Below are 20,278 nucleotides of genomic sequence, written 5' to 3' on the forward strand. Positions count from 1 at the left end.
TATTTGAGGATTTATAATATTACAATATAAAATGTATAATTCAACTATCAGAATGAATATTCGTAAGAATTAAAAGTCCATTGCTTTTCGAAAAGGTGGACCTGCATGATTATGCTATAATAATTATCATTATACCAGTTGTTTGAAATGTTTTTTAAGAATGCAAGAGGTCAGAGAAAAAAAAAGCGCAACGATGGGATAGGGCTGGGCGATTTTTCGATCCCGATCGCGATAAAATTTTGATCGATTTCGATTATCTCCTCGTGACATGTATTCGATCTCACGTGGCAAAAGTAAGCGCAACAACAGTGTCTGAGTCTGCCGGCTGCAGTCTGCAGGCAGGACACGACACGCCCACTTCCCATCGTGAGAGCTGCTGCAGTTGCGAGAGAGAGAACAAGAGAGAACGAAGTTGGAAAAAGGAGAAAAAATTAGTGAAACTGAAGTCGGGGACAGCGAAAATAATGCCGAATGTGAGAGCGACATCACTACATCACCCGGAACCGAAGACATTGTCGAAAAAAAGCGTAACGCGACGTCAGTTGTGTGGACGTGGTTTGGATACGGCTAAAAGGACGAGGAGCAGACGAAGCCGGCGGTCGGTACCAGCCAGGACGGGAAACACCACAAACCTTTTCAATCACCTGAGACGGCACCATCCCAGTGATTACACAGAGAGTTTGACTCTGCGGGCTCAAGTTTGCACGACACCAAACAGAGGAGACAGGCAAGACCACTACGTCTCCTGTTAGCATCGCTAACGTTAGCATCGCTATGTTAGCAAAACAACAATCCATCCAGTCGTGTTTTGCAGCCATTGCCCCATATGAAAACAATCGAAGCGGGGAAAAAATATAACGAGCGCTATTACTTATTGCTTAGCTACAGATATGATGCCCCTGAGCTCAGTGGAGAGGGACGGCTTCAGGAAACTGATCAAAAACTACATATCGTGTTAAGAATTGAGATCGATCAATATGGAAAAACATATCGTGATAACATTTTTTCCCATATCGCCCAGCCCTACGATGGGATGCACCCAAATGAAAAAGTTGGACCACAGGGGCAAACAATGTAAAAAGTTAGTCTGGGGACCTGAATATGGTCCCGGTTCTGCTCTCTACTGGTTTCTATCTTCATTACTTCTGAGACAACAATGTCATGAGAGCCCCCACTCTCCGGATAACCATGACAACAGCTTTGTCAGCTGCCGGGTGGTCCCACCCAACACACACACACACACATACACACCCACAATGAACAGAGTTAGTGGGAGGGAAGAGTGGATGGATGATAAAATGTTGGGACAGACAACAGAGGGCAAGCAAGGTATAAATGACTGGAGAGATAAGAAGAGAGATGGATGGAAGCCTTATCTTTGAGTGTCACAATAACAACTATCTTTTGCCAGCAGGACACATACACACACTTTTGGTGGGAGCAGAGGGAAATCAAGGTAAACATGAAGAGAGAGAGAGAGAGGAGGTAAAAATAAACACGTGAGAGATGGATGGAGGCCTCATCTTTGAGTGACACAATAACAGCTATCTCTTGCCAGCAGGGCAGTAAACACACACACACACATACACGCTATCACACAGCGACAGAGAGAGGGAGAGGGAGAGGGAGCAGAGGTCTCATGATGCAGCAGTGATGAATGCCAGGCAGTCCTGAGAACAAAATTCCATAGATGGGGGAAGGGAGTGTGTGCATGTGTGTTGCATGATCTCAATATATTTGCACTGATCCCCTTAAAGTCTCGAAATCTTGGGAACAACAGTCCATTATTATTTAACACAGGGACAAAATAGATTAATGGAACTCTATAAGTAGTCACACAACAGTACATGTTTTCTTGATTGACTAAGATAAATTTCAACTGTATTTTTCCAGAAAATTTCTCAGAAGAACATTTAGAACCAGTAGGGTTGTAACTTGTAATGTTGGTAAAATTTGGACTTAAAATATTAGACAAACGTCACTGATCAGGATAACCCAACCCTGTTTCACCACTGCAGAGGCAAAAATGATTGTTCCCTAATTGTAATTGAGGTTAAAGATTGATTGAAGTCATATTGCCCGGGCTTACTATAACACATGTTAATGACAATATTATTATTCTGTTTAAAGATTAATTGAGATATTTACACAATACCATATTTTACTGTCTTCCAACTTCATGTGTCAAATGAGTCTTTTTGGTCCAATCATGACCTGAGGGTTTAGTAGCAACTGTTCAGTCTATTGGAGCAGAACATCAATACTTTTAAGTTTAAAAGCATAAAAATGGTAAATAACAATATCATTGTACGATTTTGGGATCTGCAGCTGAAAGTTGACAAATGTGGTCAAATCCAGAAACCCTAGATTACACAGATGTATACACTGATAGCTGGTTCACTGCTCTGGTGACCAAAGACAATGACAGCTGCCAAATTCTAAACCAAACATACGAGGCAACCAATGACATACAATTCCCTGGTTAACGCAACAATGTGAGAACCCATAGATTTGTAATTGAATGAACCAAATATCAGTGATGGTGATGTGTGTAGGCAGAAGTTGTTGCTACTTTGTGGAATCCAGTTCTTAACATGCACCAAAGGGTTATTTGAGGTTAAACAGTAATGTTGATGATAGCTGGCTACATGAGACACCTTGAGTCATGAGTCTTGTACACTTTGTTGAAATAATTTTTCTATACAGACCCTGCACAGTTTATAGGACTATCATGATGCTAAGTTGATGATGTTATCTCATAGCAGAGATATCTCATTTCTACAAAGAGAATGTGCTCACTGTTTCCAGCTCTCAGTTTACATTTGTTGACACATTACTATCTCTGGCAGCCTGCCTCTTCCGGGGAGTTAACGCTAGCTGGTCTGCTGTGTGCAGACAGGCTGTTGTTTTGTCAACACAATGAACTGGTGTGCAAACTTTCAGTCTCTACTCTGTTTGTGGTCCAAGCGATATTTTAAGAGGGTGCGCTGTAGTTAGTTGTGTTGGATGGAATAGAATTTTTTATATGTATTACACCCGGTGAAGGTTTATTAAATGTTATTGCTAAACAGATTCATACCTATCAAGAAAATAAAGATGACAAAATTATTTTGCCGTAGAAACACTTTGCACTCATCTGTCTGGGAATTTCCAGTTAAGCAGACCTCAAAACATAAAGCATTTGTAGCTGGAGTCAAAAAAAGAATGACCTAACAAGAATTTAAATGGAAACAGGACTGAGCAACAGTGGAAGTAAAACAAGCACCTGATAAGGTCTCGAGACAATGGAGCCAGTGATAATAGTGACAACAGCTCTGCAGTAAGAGTAGACAGTGTCTGAGGCTCAGACATCAGAGAGGAGGGAAGTGCAGGAGACTACATGCAGCTCCACTCGGGAGCAAATCTCCCTACAACATCAAACATCAAGCTGACACCACTCCGAGGAGGTTGTTGAAAGTCAGTCAGAGAGCCTTACATAGAAGGGTTTTTTTGGATTGATCATGACTGAAGGGACTCAATCAGTCATCCAGACAGTAATCAGAGTATCACACACAAAAACTGACAAAACCTCCACACAACTACAACATGGTACACTGACTTTAACTGACAGAGTTTTTAGCCAGTGTCTATCACCTGAGCATGGGAAGTAAAAGTACAAAATGAAATAGAAAACAAATAGGTAAAAGAGCAGCATTTAAAATATGAAAAAAGAAAAGAAAAGAAAACAAATTCTGCTTCATTATAAATTCATATTTTGATTCACTTACACCATTTTGCTCTGATAAAATGTGGCAAATTTTTAAAAGCCATCCAATTGGTTGCAAAGTGGTTGAATACATTCATTATAAAACTATTAAACCTTATTTTTTCAATACAAGACATGCATTGATCATGTTGGCTTGATTCTAAGCAGTTCACTAACTCTACAACTTTGGCAGGTGAGTCAGAACGTTACATTTTAACATTGACTACATGAACACCAATATTCGCCACATTGAAGGTATTCTGAACAAGACAATATTTAGATTATTGTGCTTACATGAGTTGCTGAAAAATATTCAATTCTTATTCCCATGTATATGTTAGAGAGAATACCAATTATGACTCACATCGTTACTGGTGTTATTCAGCCAGTTTTAAGTCCCCACTCTGAAATTGTTTTAGGTATGATACTACCATAAACCTTCTTGTGTGTTTTCTTTCTAATTGTGCTAAAAGCGGCAACTCCTTTGAATTTTTCCATCTTGTTTCCACCCAGGTCAAATTGCATCAAGCGGTTGGTAACTGCTGTATGTCAATGTTGCAAAATGCTGCGAACATTTTAAATGGTATAATGCGATCAAGATATATGTCTACAATGTTACCAAAGTCAAAATGTTCCACAACCTTATTCAATTACTTTATATTCTGATTCTGACCATATTAAGGTTAAGTTAATCAGAAATGCTGTTTATTTGCATCTTATTCTATTGGCTTAATTGGGTATTAATATTTGTGTCCATGTAAACTCATTGAGAGAGGTCAAGAGTAGAAGTGACAGAAGATGTAAGTAAAGCTGCTTCCAAGCAGGTGTCTTGACTGAATGGATAGATTTTTTCCTCCTCTGAGGCTCGCTCATTAAAATACTGTTGTTCTATTGATGTGGAAAGCTAGCAGAAATAGACCATGACCTCCTTTATGTAATGATCCATACATTCTTACTGAAAGCTGGGTTTGAATATCAGTGTGTCTGACTGAATGATCTGCAGATGCAGTAGAGGGGATGACGTGGGGGTTTGATTTGTAAAACCCCTGTAGCTAATGAAGACCTGCAGCTGTTTCAAACTGGATTCCTGCCGTTAGACCAGTGACTTGGTCAAATAAGACTTTATTTGCTGACCCACTGAACTGAGTACTGTTGCACAAGCAACACACTCAGGATTGATAAGCTACAAACTAAAACAAGGAACCCCCAACACACAAACACATAGACAACACCATCTGTCGCTATAGCTTACCCCCTGGTGTGAATGCATGAATGTGGGTATGCATGCGTGTCTTGCTGAGTTAACAGTTCAAGACAAAGCTATGGGAAGCAAAAAGCCTTTCAAATGAAGGGTTGGGAACCTGACTATATCCCTGGTGAAGCAGTTTTTACTCCTTCAAAATAGTTCATAGTTTATCTACAGTTCATCTTAATCAGTTATCAGCCTGCTTAATCATAGATTACTTTACTTCAGCCTCCATCTGTAATAAAATAATGTTATGAAACTGACACCGTGTTGAGCTACGTAAAAAAGCAATTCACAGTTGCTTTCATCACAGACAACTAAATTCTTGTGTCAACGCTAATTAATAAGTTCTCAGCTATGGCATTTATAGTTTTTATTTGAATTAATTTTGGGTCATTTAAGTATATACACACACCACAAATATTATTTGCAGGCAAGGATGCTTAAGAGCACAACATCAGGGTCATGAATTTGACAGCAATCTGGTGCCATCAACTTCTGTGGGTTTTGATTCCCTTGGGAAACAGGATCTGAGTTTTTTTCTGCTCCGCACAAATACGAGTGAAGTAGTTCTCCAAGTACTTGAAGGAAAAGCTGATAGTCAACAGCTTCTTCATTCTGCACAATATTACATAAGCTTCTTGAGTTGAACAGGAAAACAATGTGTGGGGAGGGATAACTTATGGTATATAGTACTTCATCATGCACTGTTATTGTGAAATGCAAGGAAACAATTGCCCATTGACAGCTGTGCCGAGAGCTGTGAAAGTAATTAAAAAATACTTGTGAGCCTCAGGGGCTTTATGTGTGAGAAAGAGGAAGCATGACAATACCACTCCAAGCAAAACAAATCATCAGCAATGCCAGATTTAAAATCTCACTACAACATCGTACAGGAAGTATACACCACCAAAAAATGTGCAGCATTCCCTGAAAAAAGCTGGACTGATACTACAGCAGTTTTAACATCCTGGCTGAAATTGGGTTGCACTCTAGGAGAATCTTAAAATTTTCTTCTGTTAATCTTACTATATTACAAGATTTGAACATAATGGCACATCACAGGATATTATTAACATTAATACTCCATATGCAATGACACGTCACTGGGAGGAAGAAGATGGTGAAAAAACACTATGGCTCTGCTTGCAGTGTTATGAAACAAAGCAGAAGAAATTAGTTTGGATGAAATAATGGTTGGGGAGAAGTGGTCAACACAACACGTCTTTTCTTCAGCGAGAGGAGAGATTACAATTTTCAATTTAATATATGTCAACAAGACACCTGGTATAGGTGGTCGCCATTTCAACAGCTTGACCCATGGTCTCTCTGGGTTCAATCGGAAAGTACTGATGTAATCACCCCGACTCTAAATCCTAAATATTAAGCAGCCCTGATGATACAGTGGGCGGTTTGGGAAGTTTAAGAAAGGCACTTTAACCCTCAAAGTACCAGACCACCTGGGCTGAACATCAACACCAACTGGGGTTCGTGACTTCCTGCAGTCTGAGCAAACTTTAGGTGATAGGTAATTTCAAAAAGTTTTTTAATTGAGAAATTTCCGTGTTCCATTAAAATTAACATGTAGAGACAAAAAATAAAAACAAAGATTAGACAATGAAGTTCATGCAGCAACATGTTACGTGATATACCTATTATTTCCTCAAAGATTATTACATTTCCTCCTTATGGTGTCAGGTGAAACTGAGTATAAAGCAGGACGGAGGTGTAAACTGAAGGTCTGATGTTTACTGTGTGATTATCTCAGCGTAGTTCTTGTTTATTTATGCAGTGCAACAATGAAAAGCAGCAACTTGATTCTTCTGAGGGTGCGAAAACAAAACATTTTTACTACGGCACATGCAGGTGCAGTGCACCTGTAGGTTCTGGCAAAAGTTCAGTAGTAGGAACTGTTGTGCAATAGGAGTAGACTTGACGTTGGCTAATTATTAATAATCATGAAATAGGATTATTAAAATAATAAAAATTATCTATCAAAAATAATTAAATTATTAATTGAAGATGATCAGTAATCAAATAACAATAAAACCACTAATGAGAAAATAGGAATTATCAATTAGAAAGTACAAGCTATCAATTAACAATGATAAGGTTATCAACCAAGAATAATGAAAATAATTAGTCTAAAACAATAAAATTATCAATTTAAGAATAATACTATCTATATTAATAATTGAGAAAGGGTTGCACCACCCTGGTTACCAGGGACCAACAAATCAAGCTATAATTATCAGTCTCATAATGATAAATGTCAAATTAATAATGTCAATATTTTAATATTAACGATTACTTAATAAACAGTGAAGGCTTCTAAGTTCGAGCACAGGCAATCATAATCCAGCTGTATTCACACACTTATGCACAAATAATCACAGACTACAGATACTTTAATTACAAAAGTATTTATTAAAAAGGGGAAATAAAGTTATAATGTTATTCAATGATTTATCATTTTAACAAGCTCCGATATTTCAAAGATAAACACAGCAGCAGCACTTATCACAATTCAGAAAATACATGTAAAACCTGCGGTCTACCTATGTATGTCTGTCTCTGTGTGTGTGTGTCTGTGTCAAAGTGTCTCTCTGTGTATGTGTGTCTATGTGTATGTATGTGAAATAAAGTTAGTGTTATTTAATGATTTATCATTTTAACAAACTCCCATATTTCAAAGATCACAACAGCAGCTTATCACAATTTAGAACACGCATGTAACCTCTGGTCCATCTATGTGTCTCTGTGTGTGTGTATCTGTCTGTGTCTATCAATGTGTCTGTGTGGGTGTGTGTGTGGGTGTGTGTGTGTGTGAGAGAGCGAGAGAGAAAAGGGAGGGGGCGTGGCGATGACGCAGTAACGTAGTAACGTCACATCCAAGATGGAGGCCGACAATGTTAGGCTTAAAACTACAAAACAAAATGGCGGGTTCGTTATGAATTTAGAGCCAGAATTGAGGGCGGGTCTACCGATGAATAATCTCAAATGGTCGCCGGACCACGTGTGAGGCACAAAGGAGGAGGTGGAACAAAGGATTCTTTGTTCTGGTTTAGCTTTGGCTTCAAAATGGCAGCCAGATGTTTTCAGGCCCTTTAAATATAGATTTAACTGTTACATGAACTGTATTCTAAATACAGATCGGAACGGGTGTATAGGTCGGTTTAGAAGGAGAGAGAGAGAGAGAAGAGAAGGCATGCAAGGAGAGTTCAAAGAAGCTCTTAAAAACACCGTCAGAAACAAGTTACATTTACTTTACCGCTCAGCACTCAAACGGCGTTGTGTGCTGAAGTCTGACGGTAAAATCTCTGTAAGGTTCTTCAGACGGGAACGAGTGCAACCGGAGACGTTTAGTCACGGCGCTTAAAAACTGTGGCACAAGGCCGTAACCGGAAATGAACCGGAAGTAGCCGAATCGTCGTGGCTAAACAATGAGACACGGAGATCCCACAAACAAATACACTCAAATATTAAACAATATGCTACGTATCTGCCCAGATAATCAAGTCTCTTACTGTACAACCCTCGCGATGTGCCTGCGACTCGGCGCGAATGTGTCGGGGGCCAGTGAATCACGTGGTCTCTCTCACGAGCGGAGCTCCGGAGCTCAGCCGCTGGACCGGAAAAGGGAGCGAATTTCTCGTGCTCCTTGACGGAATGAAACTTCGTCTTTCTTCTGTAACAGCGGAGACCGTGCTGCTTTACAGGAACGGAGTGGATTGTCTCATACTCCTCAGCGGGATGAACGTCGCGCTTCTGCAGGGAACGGCTTTGTGGAAGCCGTTTGTGGATCGTTGGAAAAAGGAAAGTCTATAGAAGTGTCGGAGTCCGTCCAGCGGGGCACTTCCTGTTTCGATCTTTCAAGTTAAAACAGGAAAGGTCCTATCAAGATAAAACTTTGACTGAGATAAAAGAAGAAAATGAAACGACTTCAAATAAAATGATATTAAACAAACGTCTAATCGCCTCCTTAGTTACTGAGTCGTGTGGTTAGACCTCTTGAGGTCAGAAAACAAGGAAAGAGAAAAAAAAGAGATTTCTGTGATTTTAGCACTCTTATACCACCTGAGGACTTCCTGCTTCCTCAGGAAGTGGTCATACGGTTCAGTTGGCTCTCATCCAATGAGAATGTCAGGGTTCCGTCCTTAGTGGGCGGGGATTCGACCTCAGTGGGCGTTTCAGAGTCTCATTTAGGTTTTTGCAGAGCGGCCTGCAACATCTCCCCACCAGGGCCTGCTGGAGGGGGGCACAGTGGGGGTTCAGGACATGCTTCCCCCACCAAGGCGAGGCTCCAGGCGGTCTAGAGAAGGTGTGAATTAAGACTGAAACTGGTTGAACTGGTTTCAGCTGGGCCTTGTAGGCCTCAAGTATTTACAACCTATTGTTTGATGGTCACTCAGGACCTCACCCCCAACAGAACATACATGTATGTATGCATAAATGCCATTAAACATTCCTCTGCCTCTAGCTGCAACACTTCAATTGCCAGATGATGTCATCTTTAAGAGTTCTGCAACCTGTTAAGGTGGTAAGCTTTGTGTCCTCACTCTCTATTGGCCTGTATCCAAGGACAATTATAGGAACCAAACTCAGGAATGTCACCATGCTATGCTCTTGCTATCAACAGGGGTATTGATATTTTAGCACGACTGTAGCACAGCCAATCTGAGAGCAGTGGAATGAGACTCAATAGCATGTGGAAGATAAGGTCACCAGAGCTTTGTTCGAGCTGCAGTTGAAAGAGAAATCCTGCAGCCGGATTAGCTCTGTTAGCTGGTGAGTGTGGCAGGTACACATTCATTTAGACTAAACAGTATGTTCAGCGCCTGCCCACCAGCCCACCCACCCGGTGAAGTCAGTGATTCCACCGAGGATGAAGGTAAGCCTCATGTATGAATTGTTATTATGAAAAGTACAAAACATTGTAGCGACTGATAATGCTAGCGGGGCGGCTGAGGCTGAGGGGTAGAGTGGTCGTCCTCCAACCTGAAGGTTGGCAGTTCGACCCCCAGTCTGACCCATCTGCATGCCGAGGTGTGCTTGGGCAAGATGCTGAACCCCGAATGGCCCCTCATAGAATAACAAAGTGCTGCGAATAGATGCACTGTATGAATGTGTGTGTGAATGGGTGAATGTAAAACTGTACTGTAAAGCGCTTCGAGTGGTCATAAAGACTAGAAAAGCGCTATATAAATACAAAGACAAAGACATTTACCTTCAAAATACATTGTAAAAACTAGGCAGGAAATACAGACAAACAAAGTGACACAAATTTGTATTTTTCATCACCTGCATGTCTCCACATCTAATGTCTACATGAAATGCTAATGTGCATGTATTTCCTCTCTACAACACAAGATGTGTCAGGACATCAGTGCGTAAGTCACCGGAATGATCGCGATTCATAACCCGACACCATCGATTAAGAACAAAATACATGTGGTAGATAGGGCTGGTCGATATAGAATTTTTTTTTAGCAGTCTATATCAATATCACGATAAAAATCCTAATAGGGGCGCTGCACTGAGGTGCACTACTCTGTGCAGCAGTGTTAATTTTGGCAGCTATTTTTGATTTAGTCTTAGTCTTTTGACGAAAATGCATATTAGTTTTAGTCACATTTAGTCATTTTTATCCATCTTAGTTTTAGTCTAGTTTTATTCGACGAAAACAAATTACATTTTAGTCTAGTTTTAGTCGACGAAAACAAATTACATTTAAGTCTAGTTTTAGTCACATTTAATAGCCACATTAATCTCCTTTTCTTCCCTTCTCAGGTCCAGGGACCCCCTGTGTTGTGTCTACAACTGCGTACTAGTCTAGCTTTCAGTACTTAGGTTGTCCATTAGATGTCCCTCCTATAGGTCTATAGCAGGGGTCGGCAACCTTTACTATCAAAAGAGCCATTTTGCCCCCTCTTCCCCCAAATAAAATTTGTCTGGAGCCGCAAAACATATTTGATAACAAAGCTGATAAAATTTTATATAAAGTTATACTATACTAATCTGTAGATTATTGCATTTATGAAATTATAGAACAACAATAAAGAAAACTGTTGACATTTTATTTATTTTTACCTGTTACAACAAAGGGAAACACCAAATGCTTATGAAGAGGAGAAGAAAATACACAGGCAAGTGTAGGCGTACTTTGAAATAAATTAAACGCAGAACTATGTATGGTTATTAGAGTCATCCCCATATTTGTGGGAAATGTATGAAATAAGAAGTACCCTATTTTGAAATAAATAAAAACATATAGCTGCAGCCTATATATTTAAGTTGGCGAAATGTGAAACCAAAAAGTGAAAGCAGATCAGAGTGGAGGCGGACAGTGAAACTGCAGCTCTGTAGAAACCAGCTGCAGCCTCTGCTCTGATTCAGAAGCAGCGGCGCTCATCTCAGCGCAGCTGAGACCAGAGAAACTCTGTGTTTTCACTGTTTCCATAGTTAAGAAGCAACAGGTGAGTCAGTGAGCGGCTGCTTCACGTGAACGAGCTCTGATCTCACTGTGTCTCTCTGAGCGAGTGCACGGGGGCGGAGCCTCGGGACCGGTGCGCTGTCTGGGAGCACACACACACACACGCACACGCACACACACACAGACACACACACTCGCCGCTCCGGGTACTTCATGGCGGCCTGATTCCATTATGTTTTTAAAAATTGTTGTGACTTAGTCAACCGCCAACATTTTCGTTTCATCTCGTCTCGTTAACGAAAATTAAAATAGATTTCGTCATAGTTTTTATTTTCAAAGATCCATTTCGTTACGTCTTCGTCTCGTCTTAGTCATGGGAAAAGGGGCGTTAACGAATATTTTTTGTTATCGTTATCGTCAACGAAATTAACACTGCTATGCAGGTCAACAAGTGACTCTGCTCCTCTGATATTTTCTAATCACTCACACGTAGAATAGATCCTTATAAAAAACCTGCTTAATTCATATTTATTTTCATGGATAAACAGGGCATCGCTTCTTCTGCAACTATGAAGTTAAAACACTGCTGTCATAATCTGCTGGAATAACCTCCGTCTGAAGAAGTGTGTGTGTGTGTGTGTGTGTGTGTGTGTGTGTGTGTGTTAGCGCTTATATGGTGCCAAATGTAAAATTCATTGACCTATGATATATTTGCTGATATACTTCAAATATTTAGCTCACATTCTTCACATTTAGGACATAATTTGTGTCATATATAAGATGAATGTTACATTTTGTATTTATATGTAAACGTTAACTATAAATGTGGAATATATGCAACTGTTATATCTAAATGTAAATGTTAAATGCAAATGTCTCGTCAAAGGTAAAGCTAATTATTTAGGAATTATGCAAATAGCCCACACACCTTCAACTGTCCTCATGGCACACAACCACACTACAGACCGTGAATTGGTTGTGGAAAGACAGCAGCATGGCTGGCTCTCTTCATTTATAAGATATAGAAAGAACGGTTATGGCAGGCTGACACTTGCACACATGGACATCAAAGGGAGCTGGAGCTCACTAAATGAATATTATATTCCTGTTTGCGCACAGCTTTCCTGTCAACCAATATACTGATTGAATAAAAAAATCAAAATATCAAGTGGAGAGAATATACTAGTCCCCCATGTCTCCTGCACATTGCTGAGCACTAGAGCTGGGGACTATCCTCGATTCTTAGATAAATCTGACCTGGATTATGAATAATTATCACCACCGCTGCTCCAGGATCAGGACAGATGCTCATAATTGTCTGATCGTCCTGTATGTGTCAGAGTCTCTGTCGGAGTCTGCTTCCTCCTCACTCCCACTCTGACTTGTGCTCACTTTACAGTTGAACAATAAACACCATCACTGATCACAAGTTATTAGGACACGTTAAAGTACTGATGATTAGTCTGTGTTTCTTTGATTTATTCAGAGTTCATGAGACACATGCTTAAACCAGCTACACAACACGAGACGTAATGTGATGCGCACAGACAGGACATCTAGGGAGTCATGATTCGACACCATCCATAAATAAATGAATACATGTTGTCAGTTTGTGTGAAGAGGGACAGAGACGAAGTTCTTCCCCCAGATTATGACAAAGCTGTGTTTCAACTTAATTGTTGCAGGAAAAATGCCACCGCGTTTATCCAGGAACATAAATATTAATTCAGCAGGTTTTTATAGAGATCAGTTCCTCTGTGAGTGATTAGAAAACATCAGAGAAGCAGTCATTTGTTGACCTGCACAGAGTAATGCACCTTGGTGAGGTGGCGCTGATATGAGTTATATTGTGATATACAGTATCGATATTGACAATATGAAAAAACTATTGTGATAAGATTAATTTCCTCATTTTGTAAATTATAGCACACTTGTAATAACAGTAACCGACTAAAATACTTTTTCAAAGCACCAATCATGAGACTAGTGAAGATGTACTACTCTAGTAGTTACAGTGATAATAAATATAATTGAATCATAACCCTCTGAATTGGAATCGAATGGAATCGTGAGGGGCCTAAATATTCCCAGGCCAACAATTGTATCCACAACATGTAAAATACGATGTGGAAATAACTTAAACTGCAGACAGCTGAAAGAGAGGGAGTAAAGCACCAAGTCTGTGTGTGTGTGTGTGTGTATGTGTGTGTGTGTGTGTGTGTGTGTGTGTGTGTGTGTGTGTGTGTGTGTGTGTGTGTGTCTCTCTGTGTGTGTGTGTGTGTGTGTCACTGGGAGCAGAAGCAGAGCTCAATCTTATCTTGTGTTTAACAGCACACACACACTTAAAAAAGGCTGTACCACCTTGTACCAGACTAAGGGATTCAGAGCGAAAAAGAGGACCAGGGGGGATGTAGGAACTTAAAATCACGTTTGTCAGTTATGATGTACTGAATTGATCAGACATGACATATTTCAACAAACTGTCATCTAATATCTAAAAAAGTTATTCGATTTATACTAGGAACGTTTTGAAATATGAAGAAATGCTTCAATAGGCAGTAGTGGAAACATATTTATGAAATAGTAAGACAGATTTGTAAAGAATGTTTGTTGATCACACCCTTTAGAAAAATCAGGGTAGTGGTGCATGTCTGCTATAATCTGACTGCATGAAATTTAGTAAAGATGTTTAAAATATAGGCGTGTAGCTTCACACAAAAATCTCGTTCGGTATATGGTTTTAGGTCACAGTTTGCTACGTTTTCGGTACAGTGGAAACTGTATTTTGTATTATTTTTCATAATAAACTTCACATTGTTTGCAGAAAGGGTGACAATGCTGGCACTAACAATGTTTCCCACTCTGGAGAACACTCTCACGGCAGAGGTTTAGAGAGGGCTGGTATGACGACAGGGAACATCGTCACAGGGCTCATTTACTTTCAGCGTGTATTTGAAGCCTGGGTTTTGAACCGCAGAGAGCGGGTTGCATATCTGCTCCAAAATAAAACCCTATGGTGGTTGTTACAGGGTTATTTGACCAATAGCCAACCAGCCCCTTGTTTCAGTTGGCTGTGACAGGTTCCACTGACTGATAACATTAGACTGCTTAGCAAACGTTCAAACAGCACACTTTAATTAAGCCTGTTAATTAGCCATGGCCAGGGAGGAATTCTCATTGGATCCACGATGGAAGGGACCCTGATTTGGTGACACATGTTGATTGGCAGCTCAATGGGTCTCAATCAGGTCAGAGTGAAAATGAGAGTGAGGGAGTGAGCGAAAGAGCGAAAGAGCATTCCAGAGAACAGAGGACTTCTGTATTTTGTCCATCCTCACCTCTCTCTGCCTCACTAGCCCACTCTGTGTGTACGCGTGTGTCCGTAAAATCAGCATTGACCTCTTAACCATAGTGATGTGACCTAATACCTGCTTGTAGAGTCTATCTGAAGGTCAGCCCAGAGTTCCAAAGGATCAGAAGGATGACACATGGTCCTGTGCTGTAAACTATAAAGCAGCGGACCAATGAACAATGTGCACCTGTAGGTAATTGGCTGGACTGATAACACAACCTACAACTGAAGGGAATATACCTTGTGAGTTAGATATGAAGGATTGTGGTGACTGCACACTTTTTGAACGGCTCTGGTTCCAGATGTAAATTTCCCAGTCATTTTCGCCATTGATGTTTTAGATTTATAAGTCTGGGACCAAGCAGACTAGCTAAGAATTGAATCGTGACAGTAAAACATTATATTCGGACCAAAGAAAATCGGAAGACAATATAAAAAAAAAGATTATGTTTCTATTTTTTTAAGTGTGAAGGATCTATGCATCCCATAAACCATTGCAAATTATCCCTTTCCAACAACATCAAGCATGCTCCTTCTTGTTGTTAATGTAAAGTTGCAATACATTGTGGTTTGTGTCTTTTATGCATGTATATAGCGTTTGAAATAGTGTATAGAGTGACCTAGCGTAGTGGCGCTGAACGATCAGAGCCTAGCTGTTGTGGTAAACATTTCCATGGTAACAGCGAGCTCCACCAATGAGAGATGTTGCTATTACACCTGATGATTAGAGGCAATGTAATACTTCCCCTTGACATTGTTAATTCCTTTTTTTCTTTTTTTAAATGCAGTTGATATCACTTTAACTGCAGGACTTGGAATACCTTGGTAAGTGAGCTGTACTAAAAAATAGGGGTGGGAATTGGCCAAAATGTGACGATTCAATAGTATTGCGATATTTGGGCTACGATTCAATAGTATTGTGATTCTGCGATATATTGCAATACTGCAAGTATTGCGATTCGATTCTGCGATATGTTGCGATACTGCAAGTATTGCGATTCGATTCTGCGATATATTGCGATTCATGTCCCCCATATTATTCAAAGGCATTACAAAAAATTAGGAAAATAAGACTGCTCACTTCACTTCAAATGTCACATTTAATTCTGTGAACAACATTGTCTTCTACACAATAACTGAAGTGCAAAAACTAAGAAAGGGTAGTGCAAAAACTTTGTCCTTGAACATACAGGACACAGGACCTTTGTAATTATTTTCTGAATAGGAGACCTCTCACATGAACGCTGAGCTCCCAGCACATAACATACAATTATTTAAATAATATTATTAAAAAATAATAAACAATACAGTAACATAAAGCAGACATAATAGTGTAACATGAACCTGAGAATAATCATATAAATAAGAGTGACCTAGAGCCTCAATAAAATTGAGAAAAATAAACAAATGTGTTCTTCTAGAGTCCAGTCCAGTTGGATGAATGTTAAATTCATTTGGGAATATTGGCATTTTGTTCAGAAAAAGGAGTTGGTCAACATGCTCATATGTTAAAGTTCCTCTGGGCTGTTACTATATCTCCTACAGTGGAGAACATCCTTTCCGCATACACACTAGGTATCTTTTAAACTCTGAAACTCTCCTCGTCATGCTTTGCCAGCCAGGGGCTGTAACATATATAATTGTAAAAAAAAAAAAAAAATTACAAAAAAAAAAATTATAATTGCAATACTTTGTGCTACAGTATCGATAGTATCGCGGGCCCAAAATATTGCGATACTGAACAGAATCGATTTTTTCCCCCACCACTACTAAAAAATAAGCAGCTCCTGTCAGTGCAGTATCTTTGGAAATGCTGCAGCTCATTGCCGGGTGAAGGTAGGGAAGGTTGTGGTTTTAAACTTTTCTTTAGAAAAAACTTGTCTTATAACTCCTCACTGTGCTTCCACACTTTATAAGCATTATATTGATATGTCATGGATTTGTGCGGTAGTGCTATTGATAAAATATATTAATTCATCATATTATTTTATTGCCAGCCTTACTCTCAATGTTTTGTTTTTTTTGCAAAGGCAAAAAAAAGTGTGCCTCCTTGTGCCATATAGTTGCAGACTTTCTTACTCTTTTGTTTATAACTAGGTTTTGTTCGGCAGTGTTCCTGCAGCTACAAAGGATGTCTAGTCACTTTCGAATAGCAAGTCACTGCAGATCCAATCCGCCCTGAAGAAGTGGCACTGCTCAGAGGTTGTATTATAACATTGTGTCTTGTAAATGCAAAGATGGCAGAAGCTCATGCAAGCTAAACTATTACAACCACCACCCACTCCTGGCAAGAAATCACCTTTAAACTTATTTTAAAAACGTATTGAATTAGGCATAAGATAAAATGTGCAAAGCAACCAATTATGGATGCAACAAATGGTAGTTGTATTTCAACACTATTTTGCACTGTTCCACTGCCAAGTCTGTTTTCAATGGTTGTGCTTGTCTGAGTCTAACTAGTCATTAAGTGTCTGTTCCAATGAATCATCTACAACACAAAAGATTCAGCGCTGATGACGATGTGACAGATAAACTGCCAAAGCAGCACAGTGGTATCATTGAACCTGTGCTGACGGCCCCAGGCAAACAGCATGACACTGCAAGGAGAGAATCATTCACTGTCATTGGGTGATTTCCGTGCCAGTGTCTTTGAGGACTACACCGTGTCCCTGATAACAGTCTTCAGGTAAAGTGTTCCACTTGCTATGCTGTCTTTACACCACTGTGTCTATATTTCTTCAAACATCAAACTCCTTGTTTGCATCCTAGCCAAAATATCTGAAATGTTTGTATGGATTTAAAACTGTCACCATCTGTCTTAAACTCTAGCACTGTTGCAAGATATTGAACTAAAAAAATGCAGAACAACGTGAGGATAAGAAATTCCTTGCAAAGTTAAACACTAGCCACTCATGCTGGTTTCAATAGTATCTGTGCAATGTGATGTTGGCACAACCCAACACATACCGTTCTCTGAGAGAGATAAGGAGGCTACATGTGGAAAACATGGCAGTCACTTGTTCCTTTACGTTGACTGTAGGTGCACAGCAGCCAATCCACACGTCCTTGATTAACCAGAGGCGACTTATAACACTTTGTATTGCATTTAAAAAGTCCTACCTTTACATTTTGACTGTGATATTATAGCAGAGTGCAACATCAGCCAACTGGATGTAAACACAAACCTCCGACAACAAAGCACAAACTAAACACAGTCTTCCATTATAAACAGTTGCCTGACGTCAACACGTGTCGCTGATAACCATCTCTGAAAGTAATTTATACTCGTTCAGTGTTTGGCAGCTTGCGGGAGAGCTGGGTGCCAGGTGAGGAAGGCTGGCTAAGAGAGATGAGTGTGTTGTTGAGCCACTTCCACCATCAGACTCACCCACAAGCAGCTGGACATGGAGCTCATTACTTGTAACCGCCAGTAAAGACAAACCGCCTTTGGTCAGTATACAAATTCGACATTGAGTTAGGGAGTACCCCCCCACACACAGAAGACTACACTAATTCAAGAAGCGTGGGTTCGTTGTACTGGATGTTATCGGGCTAGCGTTAGCAGCTAACTAGCTAGCTGGCTGCTTCCTGCGGCACCTGTTGATAACAAAGCCACTTCAGAGCAGGAGCGAGAACCCGGGGACACTCACTGTGTTTCGGAGCCGTCCACCTCCTCCCTGCGCTGATGGGTCCAACCGGGAGCTCGTGGATAAGGTTTGGTTTTAAAGTCCAACCGCTGGAAACTCGGGTTTTGGTTCTCGGAAGTGTGACAGGCTGACTGCTGGCGTAGCGGAGCAGCGGAGCAGGGCTCTTCCTGCCGCTCCTCCTCTCAAACTGTCACCTCCAACTCCAGACAGGGGGGAGGAGACTGCATACCACAAGTGCATAAAACAACGACGCTGATTGGATGGAGCGATCCTCCGAGCCAATCAAATCTGCTGCTACATCCGTGGAATGTAGCGCGTGAACATTGCATGGCGGAGTGATTATTAGTATTGATAGATTAGTATTAAAAGAAGCCAAATTAACTTCCAACCAAGACTGAACCCATGAACAAGCATCTGAAATGCGCAGATTGATTAAAATGTCCGATAATTTAGCTCCTGAGCTTCATATAATCAGGTGTATCCCAAACTTTAATGCCAATCCCAATTTAAAACGCAATTTGCCCTAGTTCAAAACAATGCATAGATGCGCTTTACTAAAAGTATGTGTAGCAGTAGAAGCTTTGGTGTTGTTTTTGAATACATTTTTTTTACTATGGTGAACTTTATCACCTTGATTTAAAACTAGTAAACTAGTTAAAAAAGAGTTAACTTAGTTATTTCTTTAAAAAAGCCAACCTCAGGCTGTTACTAAAAATCAACACACAAGTGTTACCACCAATGACAGCCTTGTATTTACTGAACTTAATGTATTGTGGTGCCTGAAGTAGTTCACACAAATTCCCCCCGAGGTTTTGTGCATTCCATATAGTGCTGTTGTGACTATACTACTACTACAATGAATAATAACAATTATAGACTTTCCTTTACAAATTACTCAAATAAGTCTTTGTCTCACCATGAACATTATATTGTGTAATCCTATGCTTGTTTAAAGGTTTAGTGTGTAGAATTTAGTGACATCTAGTTGTGAAGTTGCATGTTACAGCTGAATACCCCTCACCTCACCCTCTCCTTCCAAACATGAAAGAGAACCTGTGGAAACCTTCAGTTGTCATACAAACTCAAAATGTCTTTAGTTTGTCAAGTCTGGGCCACTGTAAAAAAAAAAAAACATGGCGCGCCCGATGTAAATATTAAGTATTTAAACATAAAGGGCCCATTCTAGAGTAAAGAAAACAACAGTTTGTATAATTAAGATGAAACACACTAGTGAAAACATTACTACGATTATTTTATATTCAAGTTCTGCCAATAGATCCCTTTCACCTGAAACTTAAATGTTGTTCTGTGATTTTCTACTCTCTTTATGGTGTTTTTTTAATTATTGGAAACACTTTATGACTTTGCTCTTATAATAATAAGAATTATATAATTATTGTGTTGTAAATACAATGCGAGCAACGTCTGGTGAAGTTGCTTTTAATTGTATATTCATCCTGTAACAATAAATTCTAAAAAATATAAAATAATTTTACTATAATAATTGCTAATATTAGCCTTTGTCTCACCATGTTCATCCCCCTGCTTGTTTAATGTCATTGTCCAAGTTTTTTTCACTGTCTTTTATTGCATATACATGTTGTGTAATTGCATGGTGTTATCTCATTATGTCAAGCACACATATTAAATGATCTTCACTTACTTATTTATAATACAAATACTGGGACAAGAATAAGAATGAGGACAAAACCAATTTCCAAACTCATGAAAACAGATGTATGTATCTCAAAAGGAAAATAAGAGCTGTTTATTTGAGGTGATTTACACTTGGTTTGAATGTAAGACTGAAGTCAGTTTTTATACTGTTGGACAACAACAAATAAGTTGTATTTAG

General features: G+C 39.7%; 1 protein-coding gene across 1 annotated transcript in view; it reads right to left on the reverse strand.

Moving 5' to 3' along the window:
• Positions 1-18,591, reverse strand: part of pals1a (protein associated with LIN7 1, MAGUK p55 family member a) — a 38,233-nt gene extending 19,642 nt beyond the window's left edge. The window contains exon 1 of the mRNA XM_061082281.1: positions 18,427-18,591. The gene's annotated coding sequence lies outside the window, so the exon portion shown is untranslated. The remainder of the gene's footprint in view (positions 1-18,426) is intronic.
• Between the last annotated feature and the right edge of the window lie 1,687 nt (positions 18,592-20,278).

This window comes from Limanda limanda, chromosome 12, assembly GCF_963576545.1.
Source record: "Limanda limanda chromosome 12, fLimLim1.1, whole genome shotgun sequence".
In the NCBI taxonomy this organism is placed as follows: domain Eukaryota; kingdom Metazoa; phylum Chordata; class Actinopteri; order Pleuronectiformes; family Pleuronectidae; genus Limanda; species Limanda limanda.